This window comes from Panthera leo, chromosome D2 (genome assembly GCF_018350215.1).
Source record: "Panthera leo isolate Ple1 chromosome D2, P.leo_Ple1_pat1.1, whole genome shotgun sequence".
NCBI classification, from domain to species: Eukaryota; Metazoa; Chordata; class Mammalia; order Carnivora; family Felidae; genus Panthera; species Panthera leo.
In genome coordinates this window covers 67,840,006-67,858,106 of record NC_056689.1, presented here as the reverse complement: position 1 = coordinate 67,858,106, position 18,101 = coordinate 67,840,006, and the positions used below count along the sequence as shown (strand labels likewise).

At 39.6% G+C, this 18,101-nt stretch overlaps 1 long non-coding RNA gene across 1 annotated transcript; it reads right to left on the bottom strand.

The window, feature by feature from the left end:
• Positions 1–320: 320 nt before the first annotated feature.
• On the bottom strand, positions 321–12,844 carry LOC122202218. Its single transcript, XR_006194529.1, has 3 exons — positions 10,624–12,844; positions 4,460–4,587; positions 321–645 (listed from the first exon to the last, which is right to left on the bottom strand). It is a non-coding gene; the product is annotated as an uncharacterized LOC122202218 (long non-coding RNA).
• Between the last annotated feature and the right edge of the window lie 5,257 nt (positions 12,845–18,101).

Here is an 18,101-nt window from a genome sequence, read left to right as displayed (position 1 = left end):
GCTATACTCCACCCCATCTCGCCCCCATTTCAGATGCAGGCACATCATCTTTCAGTTAAGGAGGGGGGTGCTGGCCAAAAGAAGAGAGAATATTTTCCACGTTGTTTCTGATAGGAATAGCATGGAGTGAGGTGAATGGCTAGTTTTTCTCAGCATGCTGGATGTCCTACAATAGATCTTAACAATTGCTGGAGTACCAGCTTGTATTGTGCTGTCTGCACTTTTCTAATAGGCAGGCAGTTTAAGGGTAAGCCCAGGGCGATAGGAACTGTTAACAGGAGAGATTAACAGAAAAGTTGCCTTTATTTAAGGACCCGATAAAGCAGAATACGTAGTCACCAAAGTTGGAGGTTCCAGATCGAACAGATCACCTCTCTGCCTGGCAGGGTGCAGGTCTGGCTGGGGGCTAAGGACAAATTAAGGACCTTGAGCGTGGAGTTCAGCCCCAACCGTCGTTGAGAGCCTGCACCAGTGGTAGTTATTCAAGCTCTTGCCATACATTGTCATGAAGTCTTTATTTTTTGAAAATACTCCACAGATGTCTCATCTGACTTCAGTACCTTTATCTCCCAATCTCTGATCCAGCTGGGTGAACTCCTCCACCAGTCTTAATTCTCAGGAGCCAAAAATGCCCTCTTCTGTGGGCTGAAAAGACAGAATTTCCTCCCTCTGTTGAGTCCCTCACTTCCCATCTACTCAAATCTCGGCTCTGAGTCTCATGGCGAGGCAGAAACATTGCAGTAGGCTCGGTTGGAAATGTGATTATACTCGTTTTTGCACAGCGACCAGGAGCCCCTGACTTCAAGTATGAATGATAAGAAAGACAAAAGCAAAGCCTGAGGCAGTCTGGGGATCACGGTGTTGTTCACACTCGGGGAGTGAGTATCGGACAGCCATCACTGTCCATGGCCGCACCAGCTGCTAATATGATGCTCTCCCTGTCTCATTTCGGAAGCAAAAAGGAAAAGGAAAACAGAGGCCACGGTACTTTCCCTTCTGGATCTCTGCTGCCAGCCTGTGTATGACACCTCTTGTCCCATTTTCTAAATGCTTCCCAAATAGCCAGTGAGTTCCGCAATTCCTAGGTTTGGAGTCTTCTACTAGAATGAAAACAGGTGTTTCAAGGAACTAAGGTCTCTGAGACCAATAAACAACAAGGGCTGTCTTTTGTTAAGTACCTAGTATGATCATAGGCGGGGCTGTGTACAGGGCCCTCATGTGCCAAGTTCTTCCTCTTATACATGCACCTTATCACCTCCTTAGTTGGACACACGGTGTCTGTCTATCTGAGTTTTGAAAAGCCACGTGGACACCATTATTTTTTGCTAGAATTTTTAGTGCCGTGCTAGCTGAATGAGACAGCATTAAGCAGAGAGACATCCACAAAGATAATCGTTCTTAACCAGGCCTGTATATCAGCATTGCCCGGGAACGTAAAATACATTTATCAATGCTCCACCAGGGAAGTTATGATTCATCAGGGCTGTGGTGGGATGCAGCATGTGTATTTTAACAAAGTTCCTTGGCAGATGCTAACACACACACACTCAAGACTCACTGCTCTAAGCAGTAAATCCCAGCGGGGGGCAGGAAGAGAGTGTCCAAATGACCTGAGGACTTTGATGAGGCCAACCTAAGCTACAAAGAAGTGCCCCAGATTAAAAATCACTGCCCTGGTGGGACAGCCAGGAGGGTGACACAGTCCTCAGGGATCTGAGGCAGAATGGTTGAGAGCCACTATAATATGGAGGTTGACTTTTCATGGCCAAGGAGTCACCTGTGGGGGACCATTGAGATTGCTACTATTAATAAAAATAAATACTTTTCATTAGCACTAACCCCCTGCCTGGCACAATGCTGAGCAGTTTATGTACTACATATTTTTTATATAATTCCAAAAACAACTCTGCAATGTGGATATTACCGGACTTTACAGATGGAGAAAACAAGGCTGAAAGAGGTTAAGTAGATTGCCCAGGGTAAGGGTCAGATCAGGACTTGGAGTTTCCTGACTATAAGCCCAGTAAGCTTTCTAACTATCTTTCTGAGGGTGTCCGTCCTCTACCACACTGCAAAGAGAAACCTCCAAGAGGCTCATCAGAAATGAAAGGATTGGCGAGCTGTCAGATCCTCCCTATATCCCTGTCCTCCTAGTCCGCTTGTCGCTGCGAGGGCAGGACAGTAGAGGGCCAGACGCATCCCTTCATTCCACACCTGATGCTACTGCATTGGAGAAAGCGTTAGGCACACTCTACACAATACTGAACATTTCCCCATGACTGATGGAGGGCCAACGCGGCACTACCTGATGGTGCCAGCCTGGAGTTGTGTCCTCTCCTTGGTGGAGGTCACCACTCTGTCTCATGGGCGCCTGTGCATATTTCTTCCATGGCTTGGGTGAACTTTTATTGCACTAGCTCACCTGTTCACTTGAATGATGGCATAGTAAGGGGGGAGGACTGTTCTGTTCACCTTTGCATTCCTAGAACATAAAACAGCCTTTCCAAAACTCAGGTTTCTGGGACTTACCCCTTGGAGATTCAACAGGACTACAGTAGGACTTATGTTTTTAATGAATACCTGAGGAATCCAGTAATACCAAAATGTAAGACACACAGGCATAGATATTTGATGAATGTTTGTGTGATGACTGAATGAAAGAATTAGTGAATGAATGGGTATTACTTTCGATTATACTATCCAAGACATAAAAGGCCCAGAAGAAGGTGCCTAAGGTGGCTAGCATTTCTTCCCAAAATCAGGATTTAGTTGAGGTATCCTAACTAGTTCAGGGATAGCATTCAGTATAGGGGTGGTTCAGCATAGGATTCTCTCATATTCTGTCTCTCTCTCTCTTATTACCTCTCTATAGATTTTTTTCTCCTAAAAACAAAAAAAAATGGAAACAGTGAGAGATGTTCTATTTATAACTGTCAGCTAGGCAATTTACCAATAAATGAAAGCTGCTTAAGCTAAATGATCTGTTTGTCCTGAATTTACATCTGTAATTAAAGTGTCAGGCAACACCAAAAATATACCTTGACTTCATCTAAGGGAGTGAGGAAACTGGGTAGGAGGTAGTATTAATAGCTTACTTGTTCTTTCTTTCTTTCTTTCTTTCTTTCTTTCTTTCTTTCTTTCTCTCAGACTTGACTAAAAAAAAAACAAAACTACATGCCTCGTTAGCTTGGGCACCTAGGCTGTGATATAATCCTCACAAATAGAAGTTTAGACACACAAACATAGGCCACACACCCACGCACACAGACCATACTTAAACACACGTTCTCACCCATCTGAACGTGACGAGCAGGTGGGAAACACCATGTTCCCACTGCTGCCCTTGCCATGTGCACAGCTGGAACCAAATGCTACAGCGAGCTACAAACATCCGTCAAGTCACTGCGTTATTGACGTTGGAGGCGGAGGGAGGGCAGTCACTAGAAAAAAATTCTATTGCTCCCTCTGAGCCATTATTTAATTCTTCCGCTTTCTTGCACCTGTGCTGGAGCCTTTTGGAGTCACACTGTTATTGGAGGTGAACGTACGCCAAAAGAAAAGCATCAGCAACAAGAGTGTTGTTACAGGGTGCTACCTCATTTACCCCCTTCCATGAGTCTCATCACTAACTGCCAGACCGGTCCCGCTGAACCCACAAAGTCAAGTGCGAAGTGCTACCACTGCCCCCAGCTCTTTTTCTAAAGTACTGGCCCATGCCACCATCATCCCTAGAAGATTAAGCCAGGTGCTTTCTGCCCCTGCAAGGGCCCCTGGCCCAGACCAGGCAGAGAGGATTATGCCACCATCAGTTCTTCTTCAGGGTACACAAAAAGGATGGGCTCCTGCCTGGATCCTTGCTGCTGCCTAACCCTGCAGGACGTGTTTGTGTTTCCACTAAAATGTGACTGTGGAGAGAAGTGCACACACCGGAACCTTATCGTCACCTCTCGCAGTCCTCCAGGTTAGTCCTCACAGATAAGTGTCCCTTCCCACCACATCCAGGTGATTATCTCGCCTGTTCTGTCCAGAAGCATGAGGAAAAGCAAACCTTGAATGAGTTATGGCAAGTGATGAGAATGCATTCTCAGGGATAAGAGGTGAGCTACAGCCTTGGGTATAAGGGCCATAATCTGTCACCAGTGTTAATAACTCTTAAACTAACATTCATTAATCTAGGTAGGTAAGGTGAAACACCCTTCACATTTACTCAAAGAAACCATGGAGACATCGTGCCTAAACATAACACACACACACACACACACCCTATTTAAGAGATGGCCGGGCTATCACTGTTCCCTGGAAATGATTTCACAAACTCCAAGAGAAAGCCATCTTTCTAACCAGAAAAATCAGAAATGGGCTTCCTGGAAGCACACAAGTGACGGTAGCAGGGAAACCCAGAGAGAAGGGAGAAGGCATCCTCTAAGCCTGTATATGGCTGACATAAACCCAGGCTCACCTGTGAGCTGGTCGTGCATGTGACCAACAGAAGGTAGCATGGCAAAGGCTTCAAACACTTCATTTTGGAAACAGTGGCCATCAGAGGAGGGACAAAACCTGTGATCTGAAACCAAGTAGGTTGATTTCCTATGAAAAGAAACAAAACAGATTTTAACAGGACCCAGAGTAATATAATGGGCAGGATATAACCCCAAATTACTCAACATACAAAGGACCAGGTATATATCAGGAAATAAAATCATGAATAGATGCCTAACCTGAGATGTCAGAATTGTCCAATAAATAATCTAAAGCTGCTGTTACAACTATGTGCCAAGAGGTAAAGATAAATGCTCATGAAATAAATTAAAAGATAGAAGTCATCAGCAGAAAAATAGGAACTACAAAAAGGGATCAAATGTAAAATTTTAAGCTAAAGAATACACAATCTGGAATTAAAAAGAAAAAAAATGCCTCACAGGAAGGCCTCTGTATTTGTTTTCTAGGACTACCAAAACAAATGACCACAAACGAGGTGATTTAAAATAACAGTTATTCTCTCACAGTCTTAGAGGCTAGAAGTCTGAAATGACATGTCAGCGGGGCCACATTATCTCCAAAAGCTTTAGGGAGATTCTTCTTTGCCTTTTCCAGCTCTTGGTGGCCCCTTGGCTTATGACAGCATCACTCCATCCTCTGGCTCCCCCTTCCCATGGCCTTCCTCCCTCTGTGCCTCTCTGTGTCCAAATATCCCTGCACTTTCTCTTTTAAAAACACTAGTCATTGGAAGTAGAGCCCATCCTAAATCTAGGAAGATTTTATCTTGAGATCCTTAACTAATTACATCTCCAAAGACCCTATTTCCAAATAAGGTCACATTCTGAAGTTCTAGATGAACATGAATTTTGGGGGATACACTACTCGGCCCATTACAGGCTCAACAGCAGAGGAGTGATAACAGAAGAAAGAGTCAGTGAACTTGAAGATAGAGCACTAAAAACACTTGAGGAAGTTGCTTGGTCTGCAGAGCAATGATACCAGAAGGCAATCTGGAACTTAAGGAATGGAAGAAGAATAACAGGAATAGGAAATACTTGGTGTATTAGTTTGCTAAGGCTGCCATAACAAAGCACTACCCACTGAGTGGCTTAAACAAAAGCAAAGTTTTGTCTCACAGTTCTGGAGGCTAGAAGTCCAAGATCAAGGGGTCAGCAAGGTTGGTTCCTTCTGAGGGCTGTGAGAGAGAGCTTTGCCCAGCTTTTGGTGGTTTGCTGGCAATCTTTGGCGCTCTTTGGCTTATAGATGCATCACCCTGATCTCTTCCTTCATCCTCAACGTGATAATCTCCTTGTGTGTGTCGTGTGTCCAAATTTCCCCTTTTGATAAGGATACTAGTCATACTGGACTGGGGCCTACTCAAATGACCTCATTTTCACTTGATGGCCTATTAAAGATCCTATCTCTATCTCCAAATAAGGGCACAGTCTGAGGTACTGGAGGGTTAGGACCCCAGCATCCCTTTTCTTGAAGGACATAATTCAACCCACAACACTTGGGCAAAAATAACAGACTAGTTTTCTTCAAACATTCTTTTAAAATGTTATTGATGTTGGGGTGCTTGATGGCTCAGTCAGTTAAGCATCTGACTTTGGCTCAGGTCATGATCTCACAGTTCATGGGTTCAAGCCCCACATCAGGCTCTGTGCTGACAGCTCAGAGCCTGGAGCCTGCTTCGGTTTCTGTGTGTGTCTCTCTCTCTCTGCCCCTTCCCCACTTGTGCTCTCTCTCTCTCAAAAATAAACATTAAAATTTTTAAAAAATATTATTGATATTAAAATGAAAATTACAATATCTGACAGGGCTTTCAATGCCAGTAATTGTAATATATATGACAATTATAACATAAAGAGGGAACATAAAAGAATTTACATAGTTGTAAGGCTTCTACATTTTATTTGAAATGGTAAAGCATTAAGTCTAAGAAGACTATGAATGATTAGGCACATATATTGCCATCTCTAGAACAGCCACTAGAAAAATAATGCAAGGATTATAACCAAAAAACAGAACAGAGAAATTAAAACAAAACAAACAAAAGCATTTGAATAATCAAAAGAGACAGTAAAGGGAACAGAACCAAAAAACTGAGGTGAAAAACAGAAAACAAATAATAACATGTAAACCTAAATCCAATAAAAATAATTACATTAAAGAGAAAGTCTAAGCCCCCCAGTAAAAAGAGATCATTAGATAGGATAAATAAAACAAGACCCAACTAGATTCTGTCTACAAGAAACCCAATTTAAATGTAATGACATAGATAAATTAAAAGTAAAAAGATTGGAGGAGATACCATGCAATCAAAGAATATTAATCAAATATAAACACTAATCAAAATGAAGCTAAAGAAGCTAAATTAATATTAAGGTCAGCTTCAGAACAAGGGAAATTGTCAGAATAAAGAAGGATACTATGTAATGATAACAAAGTAGATACATCAAGAAAACATTAAAAGCCTTAAAAAAATGAAAAAAAGAAAAAATTAAAACCCTAAACAAAAGAAAACATTAAAATCCTAAACGTGTAGGGGCGCCTGGGTGGCTCAGTCAGTTAAGCATCTGACTCTTGATCTTGGCTCAGATCATGATTTCATGATGAGATAAAGCCCCCGTCAGGCTCTGTGCTTACAGCATGGAGCCTGTTTGGGATTCTCCCTCCCTCTCTCTGTCTCTCTCAAAATAAACAAATAAACTTTAAAAAATAAAATAAAATCCTAAATGTATATGCACATTTAAGAACTTCAAATACATTAAGCAAAAACTGATAAAGTTGAAAGAAGAAATAGAAAAATCCACAATTACAGTTTGAAAGCTCCACACTCCTCTCTTAATAATCAAATGTAGAAGTCCTAAACAAAACTATCAATCAATTGGATCAAATGGACATTTATAGAACAAAAGACATACTCTTTTTAAGTACACAAGGAATACTCATCAAGGTAGACCATATCAGAAAGACAACCTGTTGTTCATATACTGGGAGACTAAATATTAAGGTGACAGGACTCACCAAAATGATCTGCAGATCCAATGCAATCCTTATTAAAACTACAACTGGCTTTTTAGCAGAAGGTGATAAGCTGATCCTAAAATTCACATGGAAATAAAAATGACCCAGAATGGCCAAAACAATCTTGGAAAGTAAGAAAAGGTTGGAGGACTCAGACTTCCTGACTTCAAAACTTGTTATAAGCGACAATAACTGAAGCAGTGGGCTAGAATCAAAAGTCCATAAATAAACCCACACATCTATATACATTGATTTTCCACAACAGTCAGTGCCGAGACAACCAAAGGAGGAAAAGAATAGTCTTTTCAAAATATGGTGCTTGGACAACTGGATTTCCACAAGCAAAAGATTGAACTTGAACACCTACCTCATGCTATATAAAAAAATAACTCAAAATGGATCAAAGACCTAAATGCAAGAGCTAAAACTATAACACTCTTAGGAGAAAACATACGTGTTAATCTTTGTGACCTTAGATTAGACAATGGTATCTTAGATACAATACTTAAAGCATAAGCAACCAAAAAAAATAAATAAATAAAATAAAATAAATTGTACTTTCTAAAAATTGAAAACTTTTGTGTTCCAAAGGACAGTATCAAGAAAGTGAAATACAACTCACGGAATAGAAGAAAATATTTGCAGAAGAAAATAAGAGTCTAGTATCTAGAGTGTTTAAGAACATTTATAACTTAACAACAAATAACCAGACTTTAAAATAGATTATGATTTGAATAGACATTTCTCCAAAGATACACAAATGGCCAACGAACACAAGAAAAGATCTTCAATAACATTAGTCATTAGTGAAATGCAAATCAAACCCTCAATGATTTACCACTTCACAGACACTATAATGGCTCAACAAAAAAACAGCAACAAATGTTGACAAAGTGGTCATAGTTGGAAAGGGTTTCTCTGCCCAATTAAAAAGGAAACCCCTATGTTTTCTCCTACTTACTTGTATAGCTTTAATTTTTACATTTAGATCTCTGATCCATTTGGAGGGCATTCTTGCTTCTGGCGGAAGGGCTGATCTAATGTTAACTTTTTCAAATGGCTGCCCGGTTGTCCCAACACCATTTATTTAGAAGACCATATTTTCCCCAGTGATTTGAGACACTACCTTTAGCACATACTAGTTTTTTATATGCAAGTGAGGCATTTCTGAATTTTCTACACCAATCCACTGGTCTGTCTATACAATGCATCGGTATCACATGTTAAGTTTCAGTATCTTTTGTCATACATAGATACATCTGTATCTGTATTTTTGAACTCTTTTTTTTTTTTTTTGAGAAGGAGAGAGAGGGAGAGGGCAGGGGAGAGGGGCAAAGGGATAGAGAGAATCTTAATCAGGCTCCATACCCAGCACAGAACCCATTGCAAGGCTTAATCCCACAACCATGAGATCATGAGATCGTGACCTGAGCCAAAATCAAGAGTTGGACTTAACCAACTTAAGCCACCCAGGCACCCCTTATTTTATTTTTCTTCTTACTAATGTAAATGGGACTTTTTTTCATCTGTTGCATCTACTAACTGGTTATTATTCATGTATATCATGCATTTTCAATAAGGGATTATTGCCCCTCAAAAGACAAAAATTGCTTTAGGAATGAAAAACATGATATTACAATGGTTTGTGGATCTCCAAAGAGTTACAGTAAACAGAGTACAGCATGTTGTGTTAAGGTTTGGCCTCAACTCTGTCATAGTATTTTGTAAGTTCTGTACTACATTTATTGTGTTTCTTTCTCTACTTTATCTTTTCTTGCTTTTTAAAAATTTTAGATATTTGGGAAGGCCAGGGCCCCTGACTGGCTAGGTCAGTAGAGCATACAACTCTTGATATCAGGGTCGTGAGTTCAAGCCCCATGCTGGGTGTAGAGCTTTAAGGTGAGGGGAGGGGAGGGGAGGGGAGGGGAGGGGAGGGGAGGGGAGGGGAGAGGAGGGGAGGGGAGGGGAGGGGAGGGGAGGGGAGGGGAGGGGAGGGAAGGGAAGGGAAGGGAAGGGAAGGGAAGGGAAGGGAAGGGAAGGGAAGGGAAGGGAAGGGAAGATAAACAATACAATAAAATATAAAATAAAATAAAATAAAATAAGTGTAGGAAGGCTTGTCTTTTTCTTCTAGTGTTTATCTTTGTATTAATACTTTTTTATAATGCCCTAGTTTTTTTTTTCTTACTAACCTTTGATCATATGATATGTTGCTTTTAAGTGGTATCTTTCAACTCTTATCTACACAACAATTATTTTATTCTCTTTTCCTTCTCTTTCCCTCTTTTTAACAATTTTACTGGGATATAATTCACATAACACAACTATTCCACCTAAAGTACACAATTCAATGATTTTTAGTATATCCACAGAGCTGCACAAGCATCCCCACAATCAATTTTAGGAAATTTTCATAACTCCAAAAAGAAATCCTACGCCCATTAGCAATCACTTTCCATTTTCCCCGCTTCTCCCAGCCCCAACCAACCATTAGTTCTTTCTGTCTCTAGAGTTTTGCCTACACTGGACATTTATGTAGATGGAATCATATAATTTGTGGTCTTTTGTGGCTGGCTTATTTCATTTAGCAGGTTTTCAGTGCTTATCCATGTTGTAATACAATCATCATTCCATTCTGTGGGTACATCGCATTCTATTCATTCATTAGTTGATGATTCATTATGTCCACTTTTAGCTATCATTAATAATGCTGTATGAACATTAATGTACAAGTTTTTGTGAAGACAAATGTTTTCATTTCCCTTGGGTATATATCTAGGAGTGGAACTGTTGGGTCATCTAGGAAGCCTACGTTTCACATTTTGGAACAATCTGAGCATTCCTGTTTGTTCACATCCTCATCAATGTGTACTATTAGCTGTCTTTACTACAGCCATCCCCGTGGGTATGAAGTAACGTCTCACTGTGCTGTTGATATGCATCTCCTCCCCTTTGGGGGACTGCGTTCTTTCTACTTGGCTAGAACATTTGATGCTCCCATATTATTCTTCTACACTCACTCCATCCTTGTTTCCATCTCAGCTCTACAGTTAAATATCCCAAATCCTCAGTTGGTGTTTGTTTTTTTCAGTCATCTTTTGACTAAATAGTACTCACCATCTAGGAGATTCTTCAGAAGGGGCCCATATTGGTGGTATTAGGATCTTGCACGTCTAACACTACTTGTAGGCTTAATACTTGAAAATCAGCTTTCCTGGATGTAATAATCTTGGCTGACACTAGATTTCGTGATGGTCATGATGCTTCACTGTTGCTGTGCTTTGCATGTTGTTTTCGAGAAGTCTGATGTCTCTCAGCCTCTTGTCTTTGTAAATTATCCTTTGGCCAGAGGCTTCAAGAAGTTTTTTAAATCTTTAAGTCTGACAGTTTTGTGATAGTTTCTGAGTCAGTTGTTCTGGTCGATTTTCCCAGGTACCCAGTGGGCCCTTTCAATGTGCACAGACAGATCTTCCTTCGTTTCTGGAAAGTCATCTTCCCCGTAGCAAATGTGGTGCCCTATCAAGTCTTTACTTCTAGTCAGTATTTGGGCATTTACTGTCGAGATTCCTCTTGCTGGGGTACATTTATCTCTGCTTCTTAAACATCCCACTCCCTACTCCCCACACTCACGGGCTTGCAGCAGCTGCTGGAAGTGGAAACGCCTTTCAAATTTGTCTTCTGTCTTTGAGTCGTGCTGAGGATGTGGGTCGTGTGTGGTTTCATTTGGTCTTGCAAGTTTTATGAAAGGCTTAGGAGGGGTATCGAGGGCTCCGGGATGGTGGGGAAATTCAAAATCAGGAAGCCACCTCATTCTCCACACCTGGAAGTTCTCAACCAGACTGAAAGAAAGTCCAAAGGTAAGCCCAGACCAAAGTACAAAAGCACATCAGACCCCACCAAATGCCATATGATAACATACACAACCCGAGCTGTATTTTCTGCTCTATTTAAAACCTCCTTTTATTTAAAAGTTTTGGCTGCCAATGGGCCTTGTTTTTTTTGCAATATTGTAATATACTTTATGATAGCAGAAAGACCTTCCAAGAAACAAAGACTGTGAGCCCTACCCACTATCCCAGCTAATTCCATTTCCAGATATAGGGGAAGGTGCTGCTATGAGTATTTAAATCTCTAATTCGGGGATGAAGAAATGAAGTTGAGACAGGGGCAGAGCAACAGAGAATGTCATTGAATTAACTCAGATTGAGGTGATTGAGTTTTCTTTATTTCAACGATTCTCACATACCATATCTACATTGACCCCTAAGGTTATGTGCAACAATATTCATATGCATCTTTTAGCGTGCACACACACACACACACACACACACACACACACACACACACGGCTGACACACAAGTTACCTGTGATCCTCATAAGTCTATTTCTTAAATTTCTAAATCTAAGCTGGAAATTTAAGACTCTAGGCACCTTTGAAACAGGCAGACCTGCATTTGAATCAGCTTTCTCTACTTTCTTCTTCTGCACCCACACAGATGTCACTTAACCTCTGTGAACCTCAGTTTCAGCATCTGTAAGCTGGGAATAATAGAGCTTATTTCCTGTGGTGGGAATTAGATGACATGATGTATATTAAGTGTTTAAAAAAGTGCCTACCATATAGTCGTGGCTGGTTAACGACATGTATCATCACTAATATCGCCAATTATGTCCTAGTCTCCTATATATAAGTGGCATACAGGAGGTAAACAGGATGGGAAGTAAAGGCTGCCAATAGCACGAGAGAGGCCACCGAGTAGAAAGAGACCTCCCCTCAAAAAGATGTTTTGTGGAAGGTGATTTGGTAATGATGCATGTTTAAGGACACTGTTTTCTAAAACTCTGGAAGAGCACGAGAAAGAGTCCTCACATCCCCTCACATGGATCTTAGCACAAAGTTCATTATGCTAGGGAGCGCTATGCATGAGCACTGGAGAACCAGATTGGAATGTCTAAGCAGCTATCCATAGAGACTTGGCTAGAAAATGAGTTTCCAGTCAATCTCAGACCACACTAACGTAGGTGTCAGGTAACCCAGAGATCTAAAGGGAAACAGTAGAAGCAACGCCAGGTTTGCCAGACCCACTCAGACAAACTCACGTCTTTTCCACCAACACCTCAATATCCTCTCTTGTTGACAGTGAGACTTCACTACATTGTGTTCTATTTTTTACATCTTCCCTCAATCACCAACATATGTATTTCTTGTTTTTCTCAACGTTAGCATGTAATGAGCCAGAAGAATATTACTGGTGAGGAAAAGTAGTGAACGTTTTAAAATAAGAAAGACGGGGTGCCTGGGTGGCTCAGTCGGTTGAGCATCCGACTTCGGCTCAGGTCACGACCTCAGGGTCCATGAGTTCGAGCCCCACATCGGGCTCTGGGCTGATGGCTCAGGGCCTGGAGCCTGCTTCCAGTTCTGTGTCTCCCTCTCTCTCTGCCCCTCCCCTGTTCATGCTCTGTCTCTCTCTGTCTCAAAAATAAATAAAAAACGTTAAAAAAATTAAAAAAAAAATAAGAAAGACATACTAGAGAAATGCAGAAAGGCCATCTGAAGACTGAATTTTGGTGAAGGCAATTAATTAGCTTTTAATAGACAATATCCAAACAAAAGAAACTTTTAAAAGTGGCATGATTTTCACAGTATTGATTGCAATATAAAATGATTTTTTTTTTAATGTTCTAAAGAGGGGCTAAACCATGCTCACTGCTAGCATGGCAGAATTCAATATGCAGGATCTGGGAATGTTAACACATTATCAAGGGTAACTCTGAGACTTACACAATAACCACGTGCTAGGGCTTATAAGTCACCTGCACAGCCACGAGCAAGATGGTGCAAAATCATAAAGAATTGATACCTTGAGGCTGCTTATTACCACTTGGGGCATCAGAGTACTGTCCTAATTTCTTGGGAAAGGCAAGGAGTTGGCTTATCCCCAGAAGAGATAACAACTAGCGAATTTCTGAGGAAAAAATGGTGTCTCAAAATTTGAGAGGCTAACTATAAACATACCAGAATGGCTAAAATGACAAAAATAATACTGTCAGGCAAAATGTGGAGCTACTGGAATTTTTATCCATATATTGGTTTATGTGTACATTAATTCAACCACTTTGAAAAATTGTTCAGCAGTATCTACTAAAGCTGATCATATGTATTGTCTATAAATAATAATTCCATTCTTAGGCATATACTCAACAGATATGTATATATGTGTTTGGTAAAAGACACATTTAAAAATATTCATAGAAACTCAAAACTGGAAACGATTCAAATATCTATCAACAGTATAATGGTTAAATAAATTGTGGTCTATCCCCAGGATGAAATGCTATACAGCAATGCAAATCACCAAACTACAACTAAATGCAACACTATGAATCTCATTTGTAATTTGTGCACTCTCTGTCCTCTTCCGATCCTCCACTTTTTTTTTTTAGACTTTATTTTTTTAGAGCAGTTATAGGTTCAGGAAATTGAGCTGAAAGTAGAGTCCTATTGTATGTACATCCCCTCCCCCTCCCCCCCAGCCTTTCTAACCATCAGAACAGGGCACTGCATTGATACATTTGTTACCAATGATGAACTAACACTGACATCTCATTATCACCAAAATCCACACTTCATACTAGGGTTCACTCTTGGTTGTATGTTGTACGGATACAAATGTATAATAACATGTATCCCCCGCCCCATCATAGTATCATACAGAATAGTTTCCCTCTCCTCAAAATTCCATGCTCCTTCTTGTCATCCCCACAAAGCCCTTGGCAACCACTGATCTTTTCACCATCTCAATAGTTTTGCCTTTTCCAGAACGTGATATAGCTGGAATCATACTTAACAATATGCATTTAGGGTTCCTCCATGTCTTTTCATGCCTTGATAGCTTATTTATTTTTGGCACAGAATATTTCGTTGTCTGGAAGTACCACAATTTATCCATTCACCTCCCGGAGGACATCTGACTTCCTTCCAAGTTTGGGCTATTATGAATACAGCTCCCACAAACATCTGAGTGCAGGTTTTTGTGTGGCCATAATTTCAACTCATTTGGGTAAACACCTAGGAGCATGATTGCAAGTGTATGTCTAGTTTTATAAGAAACTACCAAATGGTCTTCCAACGTGTCTGTACCATTTTGCATTCTTGTTGTTCTACATTCTCACATTTGTTAGCAGGGTTTTGGATTTTAGCTGTGCAGTGGTATCTCGTTATTTTATATTTGCAATTCCCCAATGACACATGATGTTGGACATTTTTTTGATATATTTATTTACCATGTTTATCTTCCTAGGTGAGTTGTATTTAAATCTCTTGACCATATTTTACTGAGGTCAGGTTTTTATTTTTAAGTTTATTTTGAGGGGGGGAGGGGCAGAGAGAGAGGAGGAGAGAATCCCAAGCAGGCTCTGCACTGTCAGCACGGAGCCCAACGTGGGGCACAAACCCACAAATCACGAGATCATGACCTGAGCTGAAGTCACAGGCTTAACCAACTGAGCCACCCAGGTGCCCCAGGTTGGGTTTTTTAATGTTGAATTTTAAGAGTTCTTTGTAATTTTTTTTTTTTTTTGGATAAGTCCTTTATCGGATAAGTCTTCTGCAACTATTTTCTTCCAGTTAGTGACTCCTCATTCTTTTGCCAGTGTATTTCACAGAACAGAATTTTTTTAATTTTAGTGAAATCTGAATTTACTTCATAGATCATGACTTTGGTATTGTATCTATAAACACAACACCAGATCCAAGGTCATCTAAATTGTCTCCTGTGTTATCATCTATGTGTTTTATAGTTTTGTATTTTACATCTAGGCATATGGTTCGAGTTAATTTTTGTGAAAGGTGTAAGGTCTGTTTTTTTCTTTTACATGTGGATATCTGGTTGCTCCAACAGAATTTGTTGAAAAGACTACCCTTTCTCCATTGAATTGTCTTTGCTCCTTTGTCAAATATCAGTTAACTATATCTGTGTGCATCTATTTCTGAGGTGTCTATTCAGTTCCATTCACTTGTCTGTTTTTTCACTAATACCACACAATCTTGATTACCGCAGCATTAGTTAAGTCTTGAAATCAGGTAGTATATCCTCAACTTTGTCTTTCTCCTTCAATATTGTGCCAGAGATTTTGGGTCTTTTGCCATTCCTCATAGATTTTACAGTCAGTGTGTCAATATCCACAAAATAATTTTATGACATTTTGATCAGGATTGTGTTGACGCTATAGATCAAGTTGAGGAAGAACTGACATCTTGACTGATGAACATAGAATCTCTCCCCATTTTGTAAAATGTTTGTTCATTTTGCAAGAGAGAGCACAGGCAAGGTAGGGCCAGAGAAAGAGGGGGAAAGAGAATCCCAAGCAGGCTCTGCACTGACAGCACGGGGGCTCGATCTCACAAACCATAAAATCATGACCTGAGCCAAAATCAAGAGTGGGTAGCTTAACCAAGTGAGCCACCCAGGTGCCCCCCGCTAGAATCTGTCCATTTTCAGTTACCGGTTTCTCTCATCAGAGATTTGTATTTTTTACCATGTAGATCTTATACATATTTTGTTAGATTTATACCAAAGTATTTCATTATTTGGGTGCTAATGTTAAAAGGTATTGTTTTTAATTTCAAATTTCAATTGCTTGTTGCTAGTACATAGGAAAGCAATTGGCTTTTTTTTTTTTTAGCAATTGACTTTTGTTTTTAACGTTTATTCATTTTTGAGAGACAGAGAGACAGAGCATGGGTGGGGGAGGGGCAGAGAGGGAGGGAGACACAGGATCTGAAGCAGGTTCCAGGCTCTGAGCTGTCAGCGCAGAGCGCGACAAACCTCGAGATCATGACCTGAGCTGAAGTCAGACATTTAACCAACTAAGCCACCCAGGCGCCCCAGCAACTGACTTTTGTATATGAACTTTGAATCCTGTAACCTTACTATAGTCACTTACTATCTAGGAGGGTTTTTTTGGTCAATTCTTTTGCATTTTTTACATAGACAATCATGTCATCTGCAAACAGTTTTATTTTTCCTTCCCAGTTTGTATGACTTTTATTTCCTTATCTTCTGTTATTGCGTTAGCAATAACATACTTCTAAATAACATAACATAATTCTAAATTCTAATAATTCTAAAAAAAGAATGAGACAAGACATTTTGCCTCCTGTTTTTAATAGAAAAGTTTCCAGTTTCTCACTCTTTAGTATGTTGTTAACCGTACAGTTTTTGTTTTGTTTTGTTTTTTTGTAAATGTTATCAGGTTGAGGAAGTTACCCTCTATTTCTAGTTTGCTGAGATTTTTCATAAAGGGATATTTTATCAAATGCTTTTTCCATAACTTATATAATCATTGGATGCTTCTTTAGTCTATTGATATGATGATTGTATTTATTTTGGAATGTTAAAATAGCCTCACATATCTGGAATAAATCCCATTTGGTCATGGTGTACAGTTCTTTTTATACTTTTCATACATTTTTTTCATTCAAATGGATAATATTTTGCCAAAAATTTTTGCATTGTTTATGAGAGATAATGGTCTGAAGTTTTCTTGTAATGCCTTTGTCTGGCTTTGGTATTAAGAGAATGATGGCCTCATAGAATGACTTAAGTATTCTCTCTGATTCCATCTTTTGGAAGAGACTGTGGGGAATTGGTATCTAATCTTAGTTAAATGTTTGGTAGAATTCACCACTGAAACCATTTGGCACTGGTGCTGTTTTGAAAGATTATTGATTCAATTTCTTTAATAGAAATAGGCCTGTTCAGACTATTTCTTGTGTGAGTTTTGGCAGATTGTGTCTCTCAGGGAATTGGTATATTTAATCTAGGTTACCAAATTTGTGGGCATAGAATTATTCATCATATTCCTTTTTTATCCTTTTAATATCCATGGACACTGTGGTGATGGCCTCTTTTTTATTTCTGCTATTTGTAATTTGTGTCTCCGCTTGTCTCTCTTTCTAGTTAGCCTGGTAGAGTCCTCTCAATTTTACTGATTTTTTCAAATCAGCTTTTGGTTTGGTTTCTATTGATTTCCTATTTTTATTTTCACTGGTGTATGCTAATTTTTATTATTTCTTTTCTTCTACCTACTTTGGATTTAATTTGACCATCCTCCCCCCACCCCATTTTCCTAAGTTGAAAGCTAGACTGATTTCAGATCTTTTCTCTAATATTCTCTAATATTCTCCATTCAGTGCTATACATTTCTCTCTAGGTACTGCTTTTACCACATCCCACAGATTTTGAGAAGTTGTATTTTCATTTTATTTTGTTCAAAATATTTTAAAATTGTTATTGAAATTTCTTTCAATATTCAGAAATGTATTTAATGTGCAGTATTTTCAGATTTTCTAACCATCTTTGTTATTGATTTGTAGCTTAATTCCATTGTGATCTGAGAACATATTTGTATGCTTTCCTTTAAATTTGTTTAGGTGTATTTTATGGCCCATAATGTCCATTTCCATGATTGTTCCAGGTGATCTTGAGAAAAATGTGTATTCTGCTCTTGAATGAAGTAGTCTATAGATGTCAGTTAGGTCCAGTCGATGCAATTGAGTTCAACTATGTTCTTACTGATTTTCTGACTGCTG